The sequence below is a fragment of the Puma concolor genome, chromosome A1 (assembly GCF_028749965.1).
Source record: "Puma concolor isolate L17-30 chromosome A1, mPumCon1.1.hap2, whole genome shotgun sequence".
Classification (NCBI taxonomy): Eukaryota; Metazoa; Chordata; class Mammalia; order Carnivora; family Felidae; genus Puma; species Puma concolor.
The window spans coordinates 134,126,622-134,152,716 of NC_141667.1; the positions used below are offsets into that span (position 1 = coordinate 134,126,622).

Sequence of the window (26,095 nt, forward strand, 5' to 3'; positions counted from 1 at the left end):
TCAACTGCAATCATAGTTTGGCTCCAGATCTAAGAGAGCAGCAAAAATCAACAAAAGCAGTCTATTAGAATAAATGGTATCTTGAATTTATAAGAGTATCACATTTTTTAATGTGTAAACTGTATGCTGTGCATGTGTATGATGTATTCTTTACCTCACTGAAGTAGACTGGACTTATGTTTATATGCATACATGCGCACACAGTTGTATGTACATGTATGTGTGCATATTACACACACACACTTTTATTTCCTCATGGAGAGCAGGTTGTTAAATACCTATAGACGCCCTACTGTTCACACATGTCCTTATGCTCAATATACCAGGTAGAAAGCTCAGCTAAAGGGAAGGGAGCCATTTAATAATTTAAGGCAGGAAGTTACATGACATTATCTATATCTTAGAAAAATTTCTTTAACTGAAGTAAGCAATAAAGACAAGAAAAAAAATTAGGAGATGACTCATTTATTCAGGTAAATAAAAACTGAGGGCCTTAGGTTAAATTAGAAAAAAGGAAGAGATGGATGTGAGAGATACCTACCAGTTTGAGTTGTAAGAATGTGGTGCTGATTAGCTGTGAAAGACGGAAAACAACAAGACCACCTCAGATGGATGGCTCAGAAGAAGGGCCAGAAAGCAAAGGAAGTAGATTAAGTAATCGTTTAAAAACTACACACACACACACACACAATTTGTGGGAAAGGATTTAAGAGCTTAGTGTAGGACCAAGTTTGAAATACTTAAGATATTTAAACTGAGTTACCTGGCTCATAGCTAAAGATGGGAGTCTAAATGACAGAAAAGAGATCTGGTTTGGGCTAAAATTTTGGAAACTTAGAAAACAGATGGTGGAAGAAAACACGAGTTATGGAGGGAGGATGAAAGAGAATATGAGAATATATACCGGGGTTCCTGGCTGGCTGAGTCAGTACAGCATGCAACTGTTGAGTTCAAGCCCCACATTGGGTGTAGAGCTTATTTTAAAAAGGAAGGAAGGAAGGAAGGAAGGAAGGAAGGAAGGAAGGAAGGAAGGAAGGAAGGAAGGAAGGAAGAAAAAGGGAGGGAGGGAGGGAGGGAAGGAAGGAAGGAAGGAAATAAGGAGGGAAAAGGGAGGGAAGGAAAGAAAGAAAGAGAGAGAAAGACAGGAAAGGAAAGGAAAGGAAAGGAAAGGAAAGGAAAGGAAAGGAAAGGAAAGGAAAGGAAAGGAAAGGAAGAAAGAAAGAAAGAAAGAAAGAAAGAAAGAAAGAAAGAAAGAAAGAGAAAGAACGAAAGAGAAAGAAAGAAAAGAAAAGAAAAGAAAAGAAAGAAAGAAAGAAAGAAAGAAAGAAAGAAAGAAAGAAAGGGAGAGATAGAAAATATATATTACAAAAAGTGAAGGAAGACAAGATTCAAACTTTGGGACCATCCATAATTAAGGGTGAGATGAGAAAGGGACTGGATAATGGAGATGAAAAAGAAAGAAGATTAGACGAGAATCAGGAGAGAGTGGTGCCTCAGAAATGAAAGTTTGAAAAAAGTGTAACCACAGGTATAAATGCGGTGGAGAGTCAAAAAATTCAAAAACCAGTTCCACTGAGCACAGTAGGCTGAACTTAGATTACCTGCTATGCCAACTCTAGTAGGATTCTGTTTTGGTTATCCATCACTGCATAGCAAACTAGTTTCAAAATTAGCAGCTCAATGGGGCGCCTGGGTGGCGCAGTCGGTTAAGCGTCCGACTTCAGCCAGGTCACGATCTCGCGGTCCGTGAGTTCGAGCCCCGCGTCAGGCTCTGGGCTGATGGCTCAGAGCCTGGAGCCTGTTTCCGATTCTGTGTCTCCCTCTCTCTCTGCCCCTCCCCCATTCATGCTCTGTCTCTCTCTGTCCCAAAAATAAATAAATGTTGAAAAATAAAATTAAAAAAAAAAAAAAAAAAAAAAACAAAATTAGCAGCTCAAAACAACCACAGTTCATTATTTCTCATAATTCTTATGTTAGTCCAAGCAGCTCCAGGATTAACATGATGCTCCATTTACATACAACAGAAGCAAAGTGTGTGTATCTAAGATCCACAAATGAGCTCCTATCCAAGTACAGGTAGGTCTTAGGAGTCACAGAAGTGAATATCTATACTGAATGGCGAAATCTGGATTAGGATATAGTAAAGGGGCCAAGGAAGAATGAACACACCAGACATCCTCATCTATATAAAGCTGTAGAAAAACGAACAGAACTCACTAACTTTCCCACCCAAGATTCTGACTACAAACGTCCTAACAGCCTCATTTCATTTCTTTGCTTCAGCACCCAGGCATCTTTTGATCACTTGTGGCCATGAGGTATCAAATAACATGAAAAGGGGAGGGGGGACTTTTTGTTTGAACAACAGGCTCTTTGTCCACATTGAATGTGCCACAGCAATACCTTAATATGCGGAGAAATACTGTAAACAGGACCTTTTGCAAGACAAGTTTTCAGGACATGTGTTGGCCTCGTTATAGATCCCCATGCCACATAGCATAGCCTGGTGCATGAATCTTCTTGCTGACCATGCATACACAGATGACCAAACTTTGGGGGGTTTCTTTCACGCATTTCTAAAGTAAACTCAGAAGGTCTGGAGAAATAACTTGAATCACTGTTTTATTTTCCACTTTTGGCTTTCAAATGTAACACATAGGCTGATTTTATTACTTAGAATCATTTCTTTTTTTATATAAAAATTTTAAATGTTTTTGTTTATATTTGAGAGAGAGAGAAAGGGAGGTCAAGCGGGGGAGGGGCAGAGAGAGAGGGAGACAGAATCTGAAGCATGGTCCAGGCTCCAAACTGTCAATACAGAGCCCAACGCAGGGCTCAGGCCCACAAGCCATGAGATCATGACCTGTGCCAGAGTCTGATGCTTAACTGACTGAGCCACCCAGGCGCCCCTACTTAGAATCATTTCTTAGGACTAATTTCCTTAATAATAAAGCAATTCCATAATACAAATGATTTGTACATGTAAGTACTACATGATGTATGAATGCAAACAGAAAGAAAGTCATGATAAAATTTCTGACTGATAATTATAGTGGTTTAATGGTAGAGTCTATTTGTTGAAGTCCCTAATTATCGTGGTTGGATATAGTCTAGATGGCTGTGAAACCTTGAGCTACTCATTTTAGGATTACTTTAGGACTAACAAATTCTTACACACACAAAATCACTTTCTATATATTATTCAGACAAGTCAATATTCATGTGTAAATTCATAACCCTGAATTGTAGTGAAAAGAGAACTTCACTGGCTTTGGTCTAACCCAGTCCGGCTAGATGTGAAACTTTGAGCTAGTCATTTAACTGCTTTGGAACACATCTTTACAATTTTGCATTGTTAAAAAGAAAAGGGAATACAATGGATGATATCCATCTCAGCTCTAAAATTCTATCATTCCTTGGTTCTGAAAATGAATTAGAAGTAACCAAACAAAAAAAAAATGACGTAATTTCTGAGAACAACTTAATCTTTTTAAGGTATATGCCGTTAATTCATATAGCCCTCGGAGGATCAAAATGCCAACATTAGAAGATTAGAATCTCATCTCCAACTAAGCCGCAATGAATCTTCCCTCGTTACCCCAAGACACCTCACTTTTTGACATAGGAATATTTAACGGCAAAAATCACTATCCACCCTTTTGCATGAAGAAGATGAAAAGTCATGACTTTTCAGAGGAATTATTTCCACCACAGTCACATTTTAGCTACTTGTAAAGTCAGAACGTTCTAGATTTAAAAGTGCAAAGGTACTTACTATATTTAGCTTGATTTTCACTTGTTACAAAGACTTTAATTCTACTCTCATTGATGCTGATGACTTTTGCCATTTTTTGACTATGACCCATATAATTTTTTTAATGAAGTTGTGTGGAACAAAAAAAGTGAGTTTGGATACTGACAAAAGAAAGCAAGGAACTGGCCACGGAAAGGAGGCCTTCTGTTGGAGAGCCTCCATATCTGAACCAATCTGTTTAGGGTGGAATGGAGACGAATGGCATTAACGGGCTTTGGAATCGCAAAGAACTGAGTTGAATCCCAGCTATATTACTAATTAATTCCGTGTTCTGGGAAGGATTACTTCTAACTCTGAACCTGTTCCTTCTTGGAACAACATTAGTAGCAGTATCATAGGTTGTTATTAGTGGGAAAATACATCAAAGTAGCCTAGCTGTGAACTTCACATATACTTTGTGCTCGAATATTTGGTGTTGCTGTTATTCTAAGTACTATTACTACCATCATTATTATCATCATGAAAGCTAGGATTCAATCAATCTTTATAAAAGAGTCAAATGCAAATGACATATCATGAATGCTGATAACGTGATATTTATATACATATAACCATTATTATAAAAATCATCACTTCTATTTTTTAATATTTTATTTTCATGTGATACAAACATCTAACATGAGACCTACTCTTCTAACAAAACTGACTACTTCAGATACATCAGGTAAGTGGAATTAGGCCGTATTTGTCTTACTGTGACTGGCTTATCTCAGCATAAAATCCTCAAGTTTCGTCCCTGTTGTTGCATACTGCAAAATCTCCATCTCTTTAAGGTGGTATAGTATTCCACTGTGTGTATATCCCACATTATCTTTATCCCTGTTGATGGACACTGAGATCGTTTCCATATCTTGGTTACTGTGAATAGTGCTGCAACAAACCTAGGAATACTGATAACCCTTTGAGATGCTGACTTGACTTTTTTTGGATCAACATCCAAAAGTGGGTTTGCTAGATCATGGAGTAAAAATACAGGCCACACACTGCCAAACTAATGCCTATAACTGACCCAGGATTTTTACTCGGAGCATATAAACAACATCTACGGACCCATACAAACAATTATTAAATAGAAAAGTGATGGAAAAGCATCAACAGGTATTGTACAGAGGAATAAATGCAAATGAATCCTAAGCCTATGTAAAGAAGCTCAGCACTATGACTATCAGAGAAAGGAACTTTAAATCTACAGTAAAAATCAATTTTATATTTAGCAATTTAATAGTAATTCAAGTTAAGTTAAAACCTATCAGTACTAGGTGTGTCGGACCAGGAACGGGATTGTGACTGATACTTAAGTCTGTTTGTTTTGGCAATTGCAATTAAGATGAACACACACATTGACAGTTATTCTTGGAGCTGGTCAGGAAAGCTACCCTGTGGAATTCAAAGGAAATATTTCTTCTTCTTTTAATGTTTATTTATTTATTTGGTGGAGGGGAGGAGGAAGGAGCAGAGAGAGAATCTCAAGCAGGCTCCATATTGTCAGCACAGAGCCTGACGCTGGGCTTGATCCCATGAGCCATTAGATCATGAGCTGAGCTGAAAACAAGCGTCAGGCACTTAACAAACTGAGCCACCCAGGCACTCCTCAAAAAGAATATTTCTTAATGTGAGCAATGAAAACATACATTTTCATTTTATTATCCATTAAACTGAAATGACTGATTTAAGTCAATTTTATCTCTATCATAGATCACAATGAAATATTCAAAAAGGAAACAAAACAAATAATAAAATTACAAATAAAAATCAGTACTATTCGCATGTTTGCCTGTGGATGTGAAATAGAACAAAGATATCAGAGTGAACTTCTATTTTCTAGGAATTAGTAAGATAAATAATTACAAATATTTGGAACATAAGCTACCCCAGTAAATCAAGGTTTTAATTTCATGGGCAATCAAAAAGGACTAGTGAATGAAATGTGTGTTAACAGCAGAGGATGGGAGAAATCACTAGCGCTATTTTCTTTAGCAAAGGAAATCCTCTTGGATGGAAAGATTAGACAAGTACTCATTATATATTTAAATTTTCTGGTCACTAATGCAATATATGGTTCTCATAAAAACTGTAATATAGACAAGCACACAACTACTATAAAAAATCAACTATCCAGATATTATTGCTATTACTATCTTATTCTAGTTTATATTTCCATCTTTTATTTTTACAGTCTTTAACTGCATAATTGGTATATATATAATGTAAACATATACATATGTATACATGTATATACGTGTGTGTGTGTGTGTGTGTGTATATATTTTTCAAAATACTGCTTAGTATCATACCAATATATCAAAATTAACATGCTTGGTTATTTAATGGTGGATATATACAGCTGATATTTTACTATGAATAACATTCTGAGAAAAGTTCTTATAGATTAAATCATATGCCTCACTTTGTTTCTCTAGGAAGATTGTCTTAATTGGAATTGTTGGAACAAAGAGCTGATCCTACTTAAGACTGTTGATAATCTACAACAAGACTATGTGGAAGCTTCTTTGACTTAGGAGAACAATCTTGGGATGGAAAGGGTCTTCTAGTTTCTAGATTACTCCAGCTCATACTTAACTTTTTTTCCTCTGAATGTCATACCAATTGCTACTTGTATATTTATAAGCATACAGAATACTGTCTATCCTGACATTTAAATATATCATGGGGCGTCTGGGTGGCTCAGACAGTTGAGCATCCAACTTTGGCTCAGGTCATGATCTCATGGTTTGTGGATTCCAGCCCCGCGTCAGGCTCTGTGTTGACAGCTCAGAGCCTGGAGCCGTTTCAGATTCTGTGTCTTCCTCTCTCACTGCCTCTCCCACACTCACGCTCTCTCTCTCTCAATCTCTCTCTCAAAAGTAAATAAACATTTAAAAAATTTTTTTAAATATTTCATACTTATGACTCTTATTTCTACAATAGGGAAGTTGGGGTTGTAGATATCTTATCATCCAAAGTCTTGGATGATTATGCATCACCAACTACACACAGAGCTGTGCTGTGTAGTATGCATTGTGTACTCTCTACTGTGCACTATAACTCAGTAAACATGGAGAAAAGGTAGAGAATGAACACAACTCAGAAGGAGAGCAAACTGATAACAGGAAATATTTAAGTGAGGACTTTCAAATAACTAATAGTAAGAAAAAAGAGAATAATAATTTGGTGGGGTTTTTTGGCCAAGGAAATAGAGCAAAAGTGTCCTAAATGGTATTTTGCAGTTCTGTTTTTCTTTTTTAAAATTGTTTTTAATGTTCATTTATTTTTTGAGAGAGAGTGTGTGAGTAGGGGAGGGGCAGAGACAGAAGGATACACAGAATCCAAAGCAGGCTCCAGGCTCCAAGCTGTCAGCACAGAGCCTGACACAGGGCTCGAATTCACGAACCATGAGATCATGACCTGAGCTGACGTCAAACACTCAACCAACTGAGCCACCCAGGTGCCCTGCAGTTCTGTCTTTCTGCTAAACAAGAAATAATATGCCTCTTTTGGATAAGAGAGTGAACTTAACTGTACTGATGATATTTAAAGCCAGAAGACTCAATAAAATAACCAAGGGAGAACGCAGAGAGTTAAGATAAAGTCTAGGATCTGGCCCTTGAAACTTCCAAATTTTATAGCAAAGATAAATAAGGAGAAGCAAGAAATTCATAGAAGCAACAAATGCCAAGGTAGAAAGGCACATAAAACCTAGTCGAAGAGATTATTTTGAGAAAAACTGATAGTCAACTATGTCAAATGCTGCTGAGAATCTGCATAACCTCAGTAAAAGTCAAATGGGATTTGGAAAAGTGGTAAGCACTGATAAGAACAGTTTTCTTGTGCTGGAGGCAGAAGCCAAATTGGAATGCACTGAAGCTTGGATGGGTAAGGAGGAAACAGAAGCAGGACATATTAATGCATTTTCCATAGAGTTTGGTTACAAAAAGGGAGAGGGCAAAACGGAACTCTGATGAAAGGGGAAGGGGATCAAGGGGACTTTTTGTTTTTCTAAGATGTGCATTGCTAATTTTCCTACAAGAATGATTTGCAGAGAGGAGAGAGCAGTAAGTCAGGAGGGATAGATGATAACAATAACCAAAGTCCTAGAGACACTGAAGAGGAGGGGTCCCGTAGTTCAAGTTGTGTTCGGACATGCTTCAACAGCACTCTTGGAGAAACAGGAGTATGACAGGTTTTTCAACTGAAGAAATGTGCTAATTCTTTCCTAACTTCTACAACCCTTGATGTAAGAGTCAGAAAAGCTTTCCGACTGCAGACAGTCAAGGCGAGCTCTACAAATTCCATTTGTGAGAATGTGATAGTGAAAGGCTCAGCAGAAGTGCAGTGATAAAGATCGGAGTAGAAACAGCACTGTTAATAACGTGCATACCTTTTTTTTTTTTTTTTTTACCGTTCCTGGGGAAATCACAGAAGCATCTAGGATAAATGTGAAGCAATGCTAAACAGACTCTAGGACTACGGCCGGAGAGTAACCAAAACAAATGTCCATTATATCAAGATAACGTAAAGTACTGTGGACACAGAACAGATGTGAAACAAATTCACTTTGTTTCAGGAAGCATGGCAACTATACCTATTCAAATAAACAGGCCAAAATCTTTCTCAGAACACAATCCATGAAAATATATTTACTCACATTTTGTATAACTTAAACCAGGGCTTCGGCGGTTTCCAAAATCCTAACAAGTTCCCCTCTTATTAATGCCACTGAGAGGTTTTTGTGCTGTTTGAAAATGAAATGAGATTACATGTGTGAGCGTATGTGAACCAGTGCCTGGTACATAGCAGGCATTTAATAATATGTTGATTAAATCCAAACTTTACCCCAAGGGAAGTAAGACAAGGAAATAAGGGACTATGACATTTGAGTCTTTATGAGAACTTTTGTGGTTAGGATTCTAGTAAAAAACATTTCATTTGATTTTATGTATCTATTAAGGAGACAAAATACTAAAGAAATAATTCACGAAGTCCTAACACTGGGGAGAGGAGAGTGAATCAGCAAAATGGGACTTCCCATAGATGTGAACTGAATTTTTGAGCACCTTACCCTTACTGTGTGACGGTATTCCTGTTTAGCCTACATGGTAGGTAATATTCGTTGTGCCCCATTTACAGATTTGCCTTTCTAAAAACAGCTCTTTTTTTTTTTTTTAATTTTTTTTTTTTCAACGTTTATTTATTTTTGGGACAGAGAGAGACAGAGCATGAACGGGCGAGGGGCAGAGAGAGAGGGAGACACAGAATCGGAAACAGGCTCCAGGCTCTGAGCCATTAGCCCAGAGCCCGACCCAGGGCTCGAACTCACGGACCGCGAGATCGTGACCTGGCTGAAGTCGGACGCTTAACCGACTGCGCCACCCAGGCGCCCCTAAAAACAGCTCTTTAGAGCTATTTCCACTTAGCTTATCAGAATAAACAGAAATAAAAAGCACTAAGCCCCATTAACTATCAATATCACTTTGAAAGTGTGTTCAACCAAATTTGCTTTAATGAAAGTAAATGAGAAGGCTTCCTTATAAATCTGAAAATATCACATCAATAAGCCTTGACTGTCACTAAAATTTTATGAGTGGTTTTAATGCATACTCAAACTGTCTATATATTTATATTAAATATGTATTGCCAACTGTTAAAATTACAGCTAGAATATATTTAAAGATTTTAGGATTTTAATGAAATACATCTCTTTTCAGCTTGTAGTATCTTTTGATCTACTTGCAGTAGACTGTATGCTTTGAGTTACTGCTTTTGTGCCCGAGAGAATTTTGTTCTCAACAATGTACTTTTATTGCTATGATACAGTTTATATGATGTCACTAACTGTGGGTTATATTAATCTTATACTACTAACACATTACTATAATTAATTGTTTCATTGTACTCTCCTGTTTTAGAGAAGGGACAGAAAAGTTTATGCATCATGGGCCATGGATTTACCTGCTGACTTGGACGCACAGTAGAAATTATGCTTACCAGGAGGGACAGTAGGGGCAAAAGATCGAAAGGGAAAGATCTTGGGAAACCAGTGCCGCCATATGCTTGGACTCAAGAATCTTACCAGAGGCAGGCGACACTCTATCCACCACTCAGCCTCCACATTCGTGAAAGACATTACATGTAGCTGGATAAAATGATGCCTGAAAGGCCAAGTGACAAGCTTCAAATCCCCAAAGTTTCAAAACATCAAGAGAGTTCTATGAACAGGTGGTGCTCCGAGATGAGACACCACCATTTCTTTCACATCTCTTATTAAAAGAAAGAGAACCTCGGGGCGCCTGGGTGGCGCCATCGGTTAGGCGTCCGACTTCGACCAGGTCACGATCTCATGGTCCGTGAGTTCGAGCCCCGCGTCGGGCTCTGGGCTGATGGCTCAGAGCCTGTAGCCTGTTTCCGATTCTGTGTCTCCCTCTCTCTCTGCCCCTCGCTCGTTCATGCTCTGTCTCTCTCTGTCCCAAAAATAAATAAACGTTGAAAAAAAAAATTTAAAAAAAAAGAAAGAGAACCTCATTGAGGGATCACTGGGTAAGTCCCTTCCACAGTCACAAAGGATATGAATCAATGAGGCACAAAGCACTTGAGTTTCCTGTCTTGCAGCTGCCAACCTGGCGTGAACGGAGCGATATCTTCTTTGAAGTTATCACCTCATCAGTATTCAGTTCAGCTGAAGCTTTCCTGGCATGCCCGAGCTCTTGCTTAAGCTCACACTGAGAGGGGAGACACCTGATTATAAATGAGAGGGCTGAAGGATCCTCTTTAGATGTGACAGTTGGAAAAGAATGTTTGTGGAAGTGGTTATTTGAGAGGAGCCTCAAGGGCAAACTCCCAACAAAATCAACTCTAACACTTAAAATCAGAGGCAAAGATTACTTAAACAAAGTGAAGTGACCATGGATGTGGGTGTCTTAAAAGAATTTAAGGCATTTTCCAGGACGTTTCAAGACGTTTGATTATTTTTCTGTAATTGTAAGGAACCACGGTGGGAGAGATCACCTATTTCATCCTCCATGTCCTCTTCAGTGAAGTGGTAAGATCTCTAAGTACATGACAGATTTTTAAAATCTCCTACCTGAAAGCTGTGACTTAGCATCTAGTGAGTTAAATTATTAGCAGGGAAAAAAACCCTACATTTTATGGTATTTTAATACTCCAAAGACAATCAGGTCAAGAAGAAATCAAATATTCCCGTGTTTCTCCAAATACAGTTTCACAGAGATATTAGGTGAAAATGCACTTGAACAAAAAGAAGATAATAATTAAGCCCATACCTAGAGCAGACCACTCTGTGAAGATCTAGGATATTGAGAAAAAAAAAAACCTAAGCCACAGAACTTAATGATTCGCTCTGGTGTCATTTTGGGTACAGAGTGTGATTTGCGTTTACTTGCCTAGTAAGAGCTTGTTGTAAGAGCCACATGGTGTTTAACCGGCAATGCACATTTTACTGTTAATTGTTAAACAGTCTCAGCATCAGATTTAATGATCATCTCATGTTTAAGCCATCCAGGGGAAAAAAAAAAACACAACTCTGTTCACACTGTGTCCATTTGGAATGTTCTGGGATGTTTGGATCACTTAAGAAGCTGTCTGTTTTTCCCCGATCTGCTTCTCCCACCCATCTTTGATCATGCCTTTCGGCACGCATGCTCCCCATACTTCAGCAACCTCCAGGCTCCTGCCATTATAAAAACGAGCTTGGTCTCCCTCTCATCGGAAATAGCACACCTATCAGTTCTGCTCAGATATTCTCCACTTTGCTGGGTAACTCTACTTCACCTTCTATCATCCCACCCACACCTTGCCATGGGTTTTCACAGACTCCTACATTCAGGGCTAATCATTCCTTTTCCTTTACTAGAGCTTGGTGCCTTTGTTACAACATTTATCACATCCTATTCTAATTATTATTGGCAAGGTCAACTATCATGTTCTGTTCTCCTCTTGGGGCCACCTTTATTTCAAAAGTGGTGCTTGGGGTCATGTCATGATGGCGGGCAGTCAGTTTCACGGAATCAAAATCTAGAAAGATGTCCAACCCCGCTTCCCCATATGAACAGTCTCCTTGAAGCCTTTATCACTGGGTTGGAAGTAAGGAGAAAGTCTGTGCCTGCCTCCCTGATGAGGCCAGGGAGAGGAAATATCATAGCATTCCAACACACCTCTGCTAAGACTTTCTCTCAGTTCTTCAAACTCAGTTCTTTCTTATGTGGACTGTGGATAGCCTTACAGAAGTGGGGGTTGGTTTACTTCTTCCACAAGTCTTAAACAAGGTGTAAGGCCCCTGGTTTTGAAGTGTGCACAAAGGGGGCGCCTGGGTGGCGCAGTCGGTTAAGCGTCCGACTTCAGCCAGGTCACGATCTCGCGGTCCGTGAGTTCGAGCCCCGCGTCAGGCTCTGGGCTGATGGCTCGGAGCCTGGAGCCTGTTTCCGATTCTGTGTCTTCCTCTCTCTCTCTGCCCCTCCCCCGTTCATGCTCTGTCTCTCTCTGTCCCAAAAAATAAATTAAAAACGTTGAAAAAAAAAATTGAAGTGTGCACAAAGCTACTAAAGACTACTTGGGGGGCCTGGGTGGCTCAGTCGGTTGAGCATCTGACTTCAGCTCAGGTCATGATCTCGTGGTCTGTGAGTTCAAGCCCCGCCTAGGGCTCTGTGCTGACAGGTCAGAGCCTGGAGCCTGCTTCGGATTCTGTCTCCCTCTCTCTCTCTCTGCCCCGCCCCCACTCGTGCTCTGTCTCCTGCTCAGAAATAAACATTAAAAAATTAAAAAAAAAACTTTCTAAAAAAAAAAAGCTACGAAAGACTTCAGTTTCTGATATTTTGGGGTTTCAACTAAAACTAAGAAAGTTAATTACAGAACCAAGTTACTGCAAAGCAAGAGTTTAGAGAAAACACCTTAAGTTTCCTATATACTCTAAGTGGTATTTGAGGGCATATAAAATTTGCTGTGTCTCCTGAGTGGGCAGAAAGTTAGAGCTTGTGGGCTGACATAGTGTGTCCCTGCCTGAAGATGCACATTAGAAGGTGGCAGTCTGGACAGTCCTTTGAATGTCTCAAGAAATGCTCACACCTCCAGGGATCATCCATACTGGTGTGAACTGAGTCAGTGCAAACACACATTTAAGGGGCAATTACAAGCCAAGACCACCGTGTAGAGTGGCACCGTGTGAATCAGGAAAAAGTCCTCTGGGCTCCACGTAGAGCACAGACTGGAAGCAGAGATCAGGTTATATGGCAGCCCCAGTCTGTTCCCTCGGCTGAGCAGCAGCATTATGTGAACATATGATTTCCTTCTTCCAAATTTGTCTTTAAAATGAGCATCCATCAACATCCTGAGACAACTGTAATACATTTGATTCCAAGAACACTTTTAATAATTTAGGGTAATACATTCAAAACAACAAACAACCAAACATAACTTCATTTAAAATATCCCTTAATACACTCATCAGCAAGGAGGAAAATATTGAGAATGCATCCTCATCTCCATGCCATCCATGGAGATGAAGATGAATCACAGTGTCATAAAGATCTTTGAATTTAAGATTTTCAGGCTAGTGCCACAAAATAGACAGACATCCCTCCTGAAGCCACATGTGGCTGGCTTACATAGGGTAAGCTGTCATAAAAAGTCTTTCTATTAGCAATCTGTGGCATGTGTTTCTAAAATAAGGTCTTGTGAAGTTGATACTTCTTGGCAGGAAGGCGTTATTAAGTGTGTACTCAGAAAACTGGTAACTCTGCCCATTTATATCCTGGGGCAAAAGGGCTAGCATGATTTCATACCTGAGGGATGCTGCCTCCTTTGCTGGTTGTAAATACATTAACCCCAAGATCCTTGTTACCATAAGACCTATAGATCATTTTAATAAAATGCAGGCACATTTCAGTCAGTGGGTCATATTTATATCAAATCCCAAACAGGCTTTGCCTTAATGGTCTCAGGTTTTGGGGGCATCTTGGTGGCTCAGCGGGTTAAGCACCCGACTTTGGCTCAGGTCATGATCTTGCAGTCCGTGAGTTCAAGCCTCGCGTCAGGCTCTGTGCTGACAGCTTGGAGCCTGGAGCCTAGAGCCTGTTTCAGATTCTGTGTCTCCCTCTCCCACCCACACTGTCTCTCTCTCTCTCAAAAATAAATAAACATTAAAAAAATCTTTAAATGTATAATCGTCTCGGGTTTTTTATAATTGTGATTTTGGTGATTAGGAGAAATTGAGTATTTAATGAGGAAACTGGGTATTTTAAGTGATCCTCATCTTCTCTGTACATTTTTTTAAATAATGCACCACAGAATTTCAAACAAAAGTACATACATATTTCAGTAAGCGCCGTTACTTATATTATGATTCCCTTTTAACTCTGATATTTGCCCTAAGCTATAGCAGATACTTGCTTATCTCCATCAAATGGCTTTGGATCAAACGGTTTAGGATGGGTAGGGGATGGGAGAAAATGATCCACTAATTCTTAACGGTTTGTATTCATGGATTCATATTCTCTCTCTCTCTCTCTCTTTCTGTCAAGAATTCCTTAAAACACACCCACCCTCCAACTTCCGTGTTTTTTTAGCCACTGTGTATATATACGTATATATTTATTCAATAACTGTATTACATTAAATTATACATAAGTAAATACGTGAAATATAAACCATCCATCCATTATCATTTTTATGCCATCCTACTTTATTTAGATTACTCTTATTTTTACCATTTTTGTTTGTCTCCAATCAACCATCTGGGGGCGCTGTGTATTCCTCCTGATGATGTGTTTTTCCTCCCAGTGGTAAGTTCCACTAGTGATCTTTCTTTCAGCATTTGTTTGCCTGAAAATATCGGGTGTTTTTTTTTTTTTTTTCATTTTAATTTTCTAAAGGCTCTCTTGCTGTGTATGGAATTTTGCTTGGCAGTTCTTTTATTTCAGCACTTTGAAAATATCACTCAGCTGTCTCCTGTTTTCCATTGTTGCTGTAGAGAAATTAGGTTTTAATTTAACTGTCATATTTTAGAACATAATCCTTAAAGTTTTCTTAACCTCCTGATTGCTTTTAAATTTCCTCTTTGTCTTTAGTTTTCAGCAGTTGCTGATGTGATTAGGTGTGGATTTTCTATTGTATTTACCTTGCATGTTGTTCATAGTCCTTTTGAAAAATGGTTTTATGTCTTTCATCGGTTTTACAAAACCCATATTCATCATCTCTTCAAATTGTTTCTTCCATTTTTCTTCTGTACTTTAGGATTCCAACTACAATTACATTAAACATTCTTACCCTGTTCCCGCTTTGTCTCAGGGCATCATTCAAGATACCTTAGCTCTTACCCTAAATTCTTTTTCAGCTGCCTTTTCTTTCTTTTTTTAATGTTTATTTTTGAGGGGGAAGAGGGGCAGAGAGAGAGGCAGAGACACACAGAATCCGAAGCAGCCCCTAGGCACTGAGCTGTCGGCACAGAGCCTGACACAGGGCTTGAACTCACCAGCCATGAGATCATGACCTGAGTCAAAGTCAGACACTTAACTGACTGAACCACCCAGGCGCCCCTCGGCTGCTTTTAATTTATTCCTAAACCATGCACTGAGTTCCTCGTTACAGTTATTTTATTTTTCATTTTTACAATTTCTACATATTTTTTATAGTTTGCAATTTTCTCCTGAAAATTTGAATTCTGGCTATTATCACCTTACATACAGTATAATGATTTCAAAATTTATTTCTGATATTTGGAGCCTCTGGAGGTCTGTTTTTACATGTCTTAAACCATTTGAGCTGCTATAACAAAATACCACAGACTGCATGGCTCATAAAGAAATGTAGTTCTCACAGTTCTGGAGGTTGGAGGTCCAAGATCAGAATGTCAACATGGTTGAGAAAGGACCCTCTCCCTGGTTGCAGTCCTTCTCATTGTACCTTCACATGGATAAAGGGGCTAGGGAGCTCTGCAGGGTCTCCTTAATGAAGACACTAATCCCACTAATGAAGGTTCCACTCCCATCAATGAATCACCTCCCAAAGGCTCCCACCTACTATTATCATCACCTCTGGACATTTGGATTTCAGCATAACAATTTAGGGAAGATATAAACATCCATACCCTGGCACTATGTTTTGTTATTGCTGCTGGTTTTCAGTCATGCTGTTTTGTCTCCTCATTTGTCTGGTTATGTTTAGAAAATCTGATTATCTGTTTAAAAAGATGTTTCAAGAAATCATTTGAGGACAAATATGCAATCATGTTCCAAAAGTGTCATATTGTTCCACAGTCTTTTGGTTTTCCTTCTACTAGTTGCATGGAACACTAGAAAGCTGGGAATGTCTTAATCCATCTGAGGGAATGAGATTAGTTGGACCTGGGCTCAGTTGCCTGGAGAGACCTTTTTACAAAGAGCTCACTCTCACCCCAGAGGGGAGCTCCTTTCAGTCCCAACCTAATAAAGGAGAGGTCTTCGAATTCCTCTTCTTTTGGAGGTTCCTGGACCTCAATCCCCATCTCCTGGTCTTGGACATACAGTCAATGTCTTAATCCACCTCTGAGTATTTTGTCTCTCCTGTTCTGAGTGGCACATAATTAGAGGAAATTCAACCCCAAATTCCAGGCTTGACTTACTGGGGCTCTATCCTTTTCCCAATTCTGGTATAATACATTCTCTTTTTTTCCCTACCCTCCAGTATTTTTAGGATGCATGAGTTTTCCCCCAGGTTTTCTAGTTATTCTCATGAGAGTTTGGTCCAAATTATTTGATCTACTCTACTAGAAGTAGAAATGCCTTCAATAATATTTTTAATCACTCTTATATTATTCAAATATCGTTTGTGATCCCTCACTTTGAACATCTGATCTTTGATTCATTTTAAATTTGTGTTATAAAACATGTCCCCAATGGGGCACCTGGGTGGCCTAGTCAGTTAAGTGTCTGACTTCGCTCAGGTCACTATCTCACAGTTTGTGGGTTCGAGCCCCCACGTCAGGCTTTGTGTTGACAGCTCAGAGCCTGCAGCCTGCTTCGGTTTCTGTCTCCAGCTTTCTTTGCCCCTCCCCCCACTTGTGCTCTGTTTCTCTGTCTCTAAAACAAATAAACATTAAAAAAATTAAAAAAAAAAAACAAAAAAACAAAACATGTCCCCAAAGCCAATGCAAGGCATTATTATATACAATAACAAATGAACTTGCTTTCTTCATTTGTAAAACTGTGATCAACAGATAGTGAATGCATGTTTATGGAAATGGGTTGCATTTCTAACTGATCATCCAGATAATCTGTTAATTGGAAATATTCATCAGAGGCAACCTGACAGGAATGTCCATTCACTTGGATCAAGTTTTTCCACCCACAATATGAATGACTTTGGACAAGTTTTTTATTTACACGTGTTTCATTTTCCTCATACATATTTTGTGATAATAATACTTCTTTTCATGGGTTATTAGGTTTACCTAAAATTTTTTTACAGTGTCTGCCATAAAATAATCAAGTGTCTTCTTTTTCTAGCACTGGTAGGTTGCTCTTTTTTTCTTTTCGTGACTCTCTAAATGACCCACTGTAGGAGAAAATTTACATTTTGGAAATTACTTCAAGCTAATTCTCTGTCATTATTTTCAGATCTTGAAAAGTGAAAATTAATGATAAACTCATTTATTCATGAGCTGGATTTTGTCTTCACAGGGCCTATCAATATCAACAGTGCTCTCAAGTGTTGCCACACCCTTGTGATGAGCAGTGGGTAAGGTATGTAAGTGACAAATCACTGAATTCTACCCTGAAATACTACACTGGATGTTAAGTAAAATTTAAATTTTAAAAAAATGTATGCAAAATATTTTAAAAAAAGACATATGAAAAGTCAATAATTAATTATTTAATTAAAAAAACAAAGGGTTCCCACAGTTTCCCATTGTTCTCTCTCTAATCAACCATATATAACTTATGCAGGCCATTTTTCTCTGCAAGTTCTCTTACTATTGTACTGAGACATATATATGTATATAATAGAATAAAGTAGATAGTAAAGTTTTATAATTCATCACTTTTTATTAAAACCAAAGTGGGTAAACATGCTACATACAGGTCACAGAAGTGTGAAGGTGACACATATCTCTGTAAATTTTAGAAATGAATTCAGGACTTGGTGGCGAGATGTCAAATTTAAGACTGCTCTGGGGAATTCAGATGGTAGTAATTCTTAATAAAATAATATTTACCTAAAGTTTAGGAATACCTGTAAGAATCAACTTTATGTTATTTTATATTTTTGTCTTTTAAACAATCCTATAAGCCACATGGAAATATATTTCTCGTTACATAAGTTCTTGACCTCTCTCATTAATTTAAATAGCAACATGAATGACAAAAAAACCCACAACAAACCACTTTCTATTCTAATTACACAAAAATAAATTTACTCATATTGAGTATTAACTGTATACAAGGCACTGAGAGCACGTTTATATGTAATCTATCACTTGATGGCCAACACAAATATGTTTATATGTGACTTGTGAATTGCAAATTGGTAGGATAATAAATAAATACAGGTAACTTCCAGACATAGCTGTGTTCTAAAATCCTGATTTTCCTGGTTCTTTTCTAGTTTTATTTTTGTTCAAGTCAGTTACATGCCACCTAGTGATATTATAAAGAACTGCAACTTATTATTTATTATTATGCATTTTCCTACAGTGGATACTGTTCTTCTAACAACTTTCTGTTTTTCTTTCTTCTTTTCCTCTTTACCCCACCCCCTCCAGTTACATGCTGACAGGCAGTTAATTATATGGTAGCAATGTAATACCTAACCATTGATGTATGCTTGCCCTAGGCTACTCTAACATAAGTTTGTGCTACTAATTAATAGATAAAAATCTCAGCTTTGATAGCCACAAAGAGAAAAGGAAGTGAGAAGGAAAAAAAAGAGAAAATTTTAAGTAAATACATTGAATGTCAATTAGTTAGACAAAACACAAAAGAAAGTAACTTTTAATGCATTTTGATCTTACTGTATGAATACTACATAATTGTATATCTTGTGTTACTCTTCCCATCCTTTCAAGAAATCCTACTTAAACATTGTTAAGTATAAAATTTCTCTCAAAGGAATAAAGAAACCTTAATGTCTTTACTTAATATAATGTAAGCCACAGTGTTTCAGAAGTTAGCTGCCTTATCTACATCTTTTATTTTCCAATATCAGAAAAAAGAACATATCTGATTATAGATTGAAAGAAAAAAATGCTATAATTGAAATACCTGTGTAATAAGGTTATGGACTTGCTATGTACATTTTCTCATATGTTCCATATTGACTCTACTAAAAAGTAAGTTGATTCTACCCTGAGCCAGTTCACTTACATCATGCAAAACAAATAAGGACAAGAAATACTATTGTGTTCTCAATGACTGAATAAGACAGACTATAGTAGTAACCTCAGGGTGTAGAATACTGAAGTGCTTTCTAAAATGGATGGCCTTCATGGCTTGTTATAAATAAACGTAGCATGAGAAGCTACTTGTGATAAGTTATTTGGGGAAGTGCCTTTGTCACCCAAAATCTCTCTCCATGTTAGCAAGACATAGACATTTTTTTTTTCATTCTAAAATTAAGTTTTGGGCTACACAGTTAGAAGGGAGTTTTACATGTAATTGAGCCCACAAATAGCAGCTAAGGGATGTACAAAAAGGATGAGCGCCTCCCCATCTGTATCAGAGCCTTTCCTCAAGGCTCATTTCATAGCTGTCCTAGAGTCTGAGATGACGTGGAAAGAAGCACACATCAAGCATGGGAAAGAGCACAAAGGGGGACGCCAGAAAAATACTTTGCCTCCTTGACAACGTTTCCTCAAGTGACCTTCATCCCTCTTGCATAGTTCCGAGCTGAAGATTATGCCAAAGCTTCTGTCCTTTACTTTCTGGCTTGCCCTAGATGAAGGGAGGGCTACAGGCAAAAGCCAGCCTCTGTCTGCGTGCAGAGTGACAAGAAGAGCTGGGGGTTGCTAACTTCCTGTGACAGCTTTCCTGGTGGGGCAGATGTGAGGAGAATGGCAACAGCATGGGACCGCACGCCATCTTCCATATGCCTGCTCTCAGCCCCAGGTCCTGGCTTGAAGCTAATATGGCTGAATCACGTACGGCACGGTCCTCAAAACAACACATATGCAGTGACCTTTACGGGTAGTATTGTATGTATAGGAGACCAGGAAGAGAGAGGCCAATTTAAGTTTGCTAGTAATGGAAAAGAAGTATGAACACCACGTCTATTTCACCGTTTCTGTAATTCCACATAAAACCAGTTTCCCTACGATTTTCTTTTCTACAAATGGCTTTATTTCTCTCTACTAGGAAAAGCAACAGTTCAGGCCAGCAAAATAGGTATTTTATATATGCGTATGACTCTAAAGGATGTTCAGCCTCTAAGAGATAAAGCATTATGTGCATTAACAGACATTTATGCCAATTTAATTAATAGGTAAATAAACTCCTCAATATTTTTCAAGAATAAATTACATTACAAGGAAAGGAAATTACTTTATATAAAATCTGGGGTGTTTCCTAAGTCAACCTCTTATCTCTCTTGCACACACATAAACACCATGCACACAAACTTGCTTTCTCATCTTCAATTTTCTTCTAAATAAGCAGACTTCACAGGCCTGCCCTTGATGCCAAAATGAACCCCTTTCATTTGCTGATTGAGATCTGGCTCAACAGCCAATGTTTCCTGCTGGGTCCTTACAGAGGGTGCATTCATATTTTATCCCTAATTTATTCGTCATCAAACATCAAACCTTTGGAAGATAAAACAAAGACCTAGCGAACAATGCCCTGAGAATTTACTGGTTTGTTTTCATCTTCATCCTCAGATCAAAGAATTCTTCAGTAGCTCTACCCGCTCTATCAATGCAACATCCAGGTAATTGGGGGCAAAGGGGGGGAAATGACAGTCTGGGCCAAATCAACCTTTGGCATCCACTGGTGCTCACAAAATAATCTCCAACATCAAAAGTATCTAATGAGGACTCCAGAATCCATGGCATTGTATTACTTGACCCAATCTTGTAATTAAGTATCAAAAATCTCCACACTATTCACGGGCATTTACAAATTACACACTAAAATCTCTACATATGCAAAACAAAAGACCTAGGTCATACTTTCCTTCTAAGAGGAAAGCTTTAATGACAGCTCTGGCCAAGCATCAGATTTTCAATATCCAAGACACCAGGTTCTGTGTTAGTTCTGGTGCTTCAAGATGGCATAATAATGGATAGGTCACATACTCTTATTTTTAAAATGGGATATTACCTTCCCCAAGGGTATATGAGAAGATGGATGAAATCAGAATGTGAAAGTTGCTTGCAGATGTACATCAATACATACAGTGATGGTATTGCTTGCACAAACCAAGTGATGCACCAAAGACAACAAAAGCCTCCATTATGATTGGGCTCAAGGAGAAGTGGTTGCAAACCCGTTATGATTTGACATGCTATGTCTGTACCATAGTAGCTCTCAAATATGTAGATTTTCTTGCCCTACTTAAAATTCCAAAATTAAAAATTTATTCTTTGGCTTAAGATATATTATGTCAAAGGTGTCCTAATAACATGAAGAAAACATAATCCAGTGATAGTCTCTTGTGACTGTCACTAAGAATCAGGAGACAGAAGTCACAGAAATGCAATGGTATACCGAGTGAGAAAAGAGGTAAGTTCGCAACCACCATGGACAGAAGCCGGAATAATCTTTAGAACCCTGGCTGGTTTGTGGTTTTCTGTGGGGTTTCACCAGCATTGATGCCATTTTAGGTCAGTGTTGTTGCTCCAGTGTAATCAGTGCAACCCTTAAAAGTCCTTTCTGTCATATTTTTGTCTTATTTTATAATTTGCAGCCTGAAAGCAAAAGTTTTATTGAAATAAACGTTTTATTGAAAAGTCTGCTCAACAACGGACTGACAGTCAATGGATTAGATGGATTTCCCTTCTCACTCCCACACAAAGGCAATAAATGTCCCTGAGTGTTGGGACACCCTCTTTAAAAACTAACTCAAAATGACTTTTGACTATCTCTGTCACCTTCTACTGGTCTTCATACCTTCTTAAAGAACTTTAGCCTCTTAATGTGGCTCCGAGGAGAAAAAGATCATCTCTTTTTGGCCACTTCCTGCTTAATGATTAAGTCAAAAGAAGTAGAGGGTTATATACTAATATATAAAATTCAGGATTCTACTAGGGCCATTTCTGAGCTTGATGTTCCTTTCTTCACCTAATGGCAACCTCAGGCCAGCCTGGTTTTAGGGTGGCTCCCATCTCTAGATGGCAGTCTGGCTAAAAGGTGATCTAAGAAACTCAATTGGAATTCTGGGTTGTCTACCTAGATTCTAGTATTGGACTGGCATGATCCTAGATCATAAGGATAATGACCACTTGGCTGCATAGACTGTTCACCAAGAGACTAAATGTGCCCAAGTGTGATACGATGAGTCTCTGTTTGATAAAAATGCCCATTCCCCTCTTGTACTTGTCCCTTCTTGACACAAGGTCTGGGCATAGATAGGGGAAATCTGGGTAAAAGATGAAGTTAGATGGCAGAGAGAGAACCACCTTGGCACCAGGGTCTGAGGAATACCTCGGACGCCAAGAATGATAGGAACGGTAAGGATATGCTTTTAAAAAAATTAAGATAAAAAGAACTGTGATAAAATCCTGGGCTTGGGAAATCTTAAAATGGTGATTAAAAAGTGAGCTGAAGGACACCTGGGTGGCTCAGTCAGTTGAATGTCTGACTCTTGATTTTGGCTCAGGTCATAATCTCACAGTCATGGGATTGAGCCCTGTTGAGCCCTGTCAGGCTCCACACTGGGCATGGAGTGTGCTTGGGATTCTCTCTCCCTTTCTCTATGCCCCTCCCCAACATGTGCTCTCTTGCTCTCTCTCTCTCTCTCTCAAAAAAAAAGTGAGTTGATTCAAAAAACAGTCTGGAGTATCCTGGATATGCAAGATGATCATATAAAAAATTGAGACACTTGTTTGATCCTGGATTATGGCAGTAGGTTGAAGCCACTGATGATAACCATGGTGTCTCTACATATGTGACAGATACTCTGCTAATTCCTGTGTGGAGTTAATTTAAAAATATATAAATATAAATTAGAGAAGAGTCTTCTTAGCATACACACAAATATTTGCTGTCTTATTTGACTCTTTTAGCCTTCTAGGATTAATTTATCTTCAACAGATGTTGATTTTAACAAGACATCAACTTAGTATTTATTTACAAAGAAAGATTAAAGTTGAGCTTTTTAAAAAGCTCACAAAGGAAGGTGATGATCCTTTGCCATTTAAGAAGAAAGAATTCTTGACAATTGAAGAAGGGTTCACTGTAATTCACTACATAAAAAGATGAATGTCAATCTTATTTTTACTCCATGTATTATAAATAAATGTACACCAATAGACATACTTATGTATAAATATGTAAGTATTTCTGTACTGCACAAATAGATGCATATACATGTGCATACATATACAGACACTTATATACTTAAATGATCATTAATTTAAAGGCAGACATAATTTTCTTCCAAATATCTTAACTATACCTTACTAATTAGAACTTTTAAACTTTGTTCTCATGTTTAAGATTAATGAGGATTTTAGGGGCGCCTGGGTGGCGCAGTCGGTTAGGCGTCCGACTTCAGCCAGGTCACGATCTCGCGGTCCGTGAGTTCGAGCCCCGCGTCAGGCTCTGGGCTGATGGCTCAGAGCCTGGAGCCTGTTTCCGATTCTGTGTCTCCCTCTCTCTGCCCCTCCCCTCTTCATGCTCTGTCTCTCTCTGTCCCAAAAATAAATAAACGTTGAAAAAAAAATTAAAAAAAAAAAAGATTAATGAGGATTTTAGTGATATATATTTTAAATATGTGACATTGAAAAAAATACAGTGGTATAATTATTTTCAAAGTGAACCAGCAAAGTGCTAAAAATAATGGAGTTTAAATTATTTGTGTGTTTAAAAAGCAGCTGAAAACAACTGTTTAAGAGTACAGTGCTCAAAAAGAATGAAACTGGACCACTTTCTTACACCATACACAAAAATGAGTTCAAAATGGGTGAAAGATCTAAATGTGAGACAGGAAACCAACAAAATCCTAGAGGAGAACACAGGCGGCAACTTCTTTGATGTCAGCCACAGTAACTTCTTACCAGACGTGTCTCCAGAGGCAAGGGAAACAAAAGCAAAAATGAACTATTGGGACTCCATCAAGATAAAAAGTGTTCTGCACAGCAAAGGTAACAATCAACAAAACTAAAAGACAACTGATAGAATTACAAGATATTTGCAAATGACATATTGGATAAAAGGCTAGTATCCAAAATGTATAAAGAACTTATCAAATTCAACACCCAAAAAACAAATAATCCGTGAAGAAATGGGGAGAGGACATGAAAAGACATTTCTCCAAAGAAGACATACAAATGGCTAACAGACACATGAAAAAATGGTCAACATCACTCATCATCAGGGAAATACAAATCAAAACCACAATGAGATACCACCTCACATGTGTCAGAACAGCTAAAATTAATGACTCAGGAAACAAAAGGTATGGGCAAGGATGTGGAGAAATGGGAACACTCTTGCACTGCTGGTGGGAATGTAAACTGGTACAGCCCCTCTGGAAAACAGTATGGAGGTTCCTCAAAAAATTAAAAATAGAACTACCCTACAGCCCAGCAAGTAGACTACTAGGTATTTATCTAAAGGATATAAAAATACTGATTTGAAGGGGCACATAATCCCCAATGTTTACAGCAGCACTATCAACAATAGCCAAATTGTAGAAAGAGCCAAGTGCCCATCAACTGATGAATGGATAAAGAAGATGTGGTATGTATGTGTGTGTGTATATATGTATATATATACACACACACACACATATATATATATATACACACACACACACATATATATACACACACACATTATATGTATATGTATGTATATGTGGTATGTATATATATACATTATATATATTATATATATAATGTAATATTATTCAGCCATCAAAAAAGAATGAAATCTTTCCATTTGCAACAACACAGATGGAACTAGAGTATATTTTGCCAAGTGAATTAAGTCAGTCAGAGAAAGACAAATACCATATGATTTCACTCATATGTGGAATTTAGGAAGCAAAACAGATGAACACGGGAAGGGAAGGAAAAATAAAGTAAGATAAAAACAGAGACTCATAACTATAGAGAACAAACAGGGTTGCTGGAGGAGAGGTGGGTAAAGGGGTTGGGCTAAATGGGTGATAGGCAGTAAGGAGGGCACCTGTTGTGATGATCACAGGGTATTATACATAAGTGTATATAATAAACACAGCTATAAAATAAAACATATAAAATAAATTTTACTTATAAAAGTATAACTAAATTCTATGCCCGAAACCAATACTACACTATATGTTAATTAACTTGAATTTAAATAAAATCTTGGAAGAAAAGAAAAACAGTGTAGCATCCAAGATCTTTGCTATCTTTTTGATTTTCATCTTACTTCATAGATTAGCCTGTAATTAATTTTTATCCAAAAATATTATAGTCATTTTGTCTTCTCCCAGTTCTTTGACTTCTCCTCTCTTCTCTGTCTTTTCCTTCTCTCTCTTTCTTATTTTGGGAGTAGCAAAGCTCTTCCAAAACCACTGAGAAGTAGTTTTCCTAATAAAACCACAAAATATTTCTTGGAACGCTAATTCCATAGTTACTAAATATCATTATACCCATTACCAAAAGGGGCAAAAGATTCAACTATTTTCCAAGATCTGGAGAAGAAATACCAGAAGAATTTTATAGGATTTTACTTATTTTTCCCCACTGTGGACCACAGGTTGATTCTTAATCTGTTGCTTTTGAATTTTTAAAAAAAATGTATTTTTAGCTAAATTAGCTAATTTCTAAGATATCTATTTTCTCTTTTTAGAAATTGGACAGGCACAGAACTTCTTAGTGGCTATAAAAAGTTATAGGTATATAAATTAGGAATAAATGATATATGTACAAAACCAAGAAAATTTGGAAAACCAAATTTACTAACAGCATATGGTTGGGAGCACCTAAAAAAACAATCTACTCTGTGCCAGAGACTTCCAGCTTTAAAGTCATTTTATTCCCTGAAAAATCCGTTTAATATGAATAAACTCTCTGACAGAATAGGTTCCCAAACAGTTCTAAATAAAGATTTACATACTTGTGAATATGCTAGGTCTTATTTTAAATCATTTATA

The 26,095-nt window shown here is 37.9% G+C and overlaps 1 protein-coding gene across 2 annotated transcripts in view; it reads right to left on the reverse strand.

Moving 5' to 3' along the window:
• Positions 1 to 26,095, reverse strand: part of ISOC1 (isochorismatase domain containing 1) — a 254,158-nt gene that overhangs the window by 7,423 nt on the left and 220,640 nt on the right. The window lies entirely within an intron of this gene.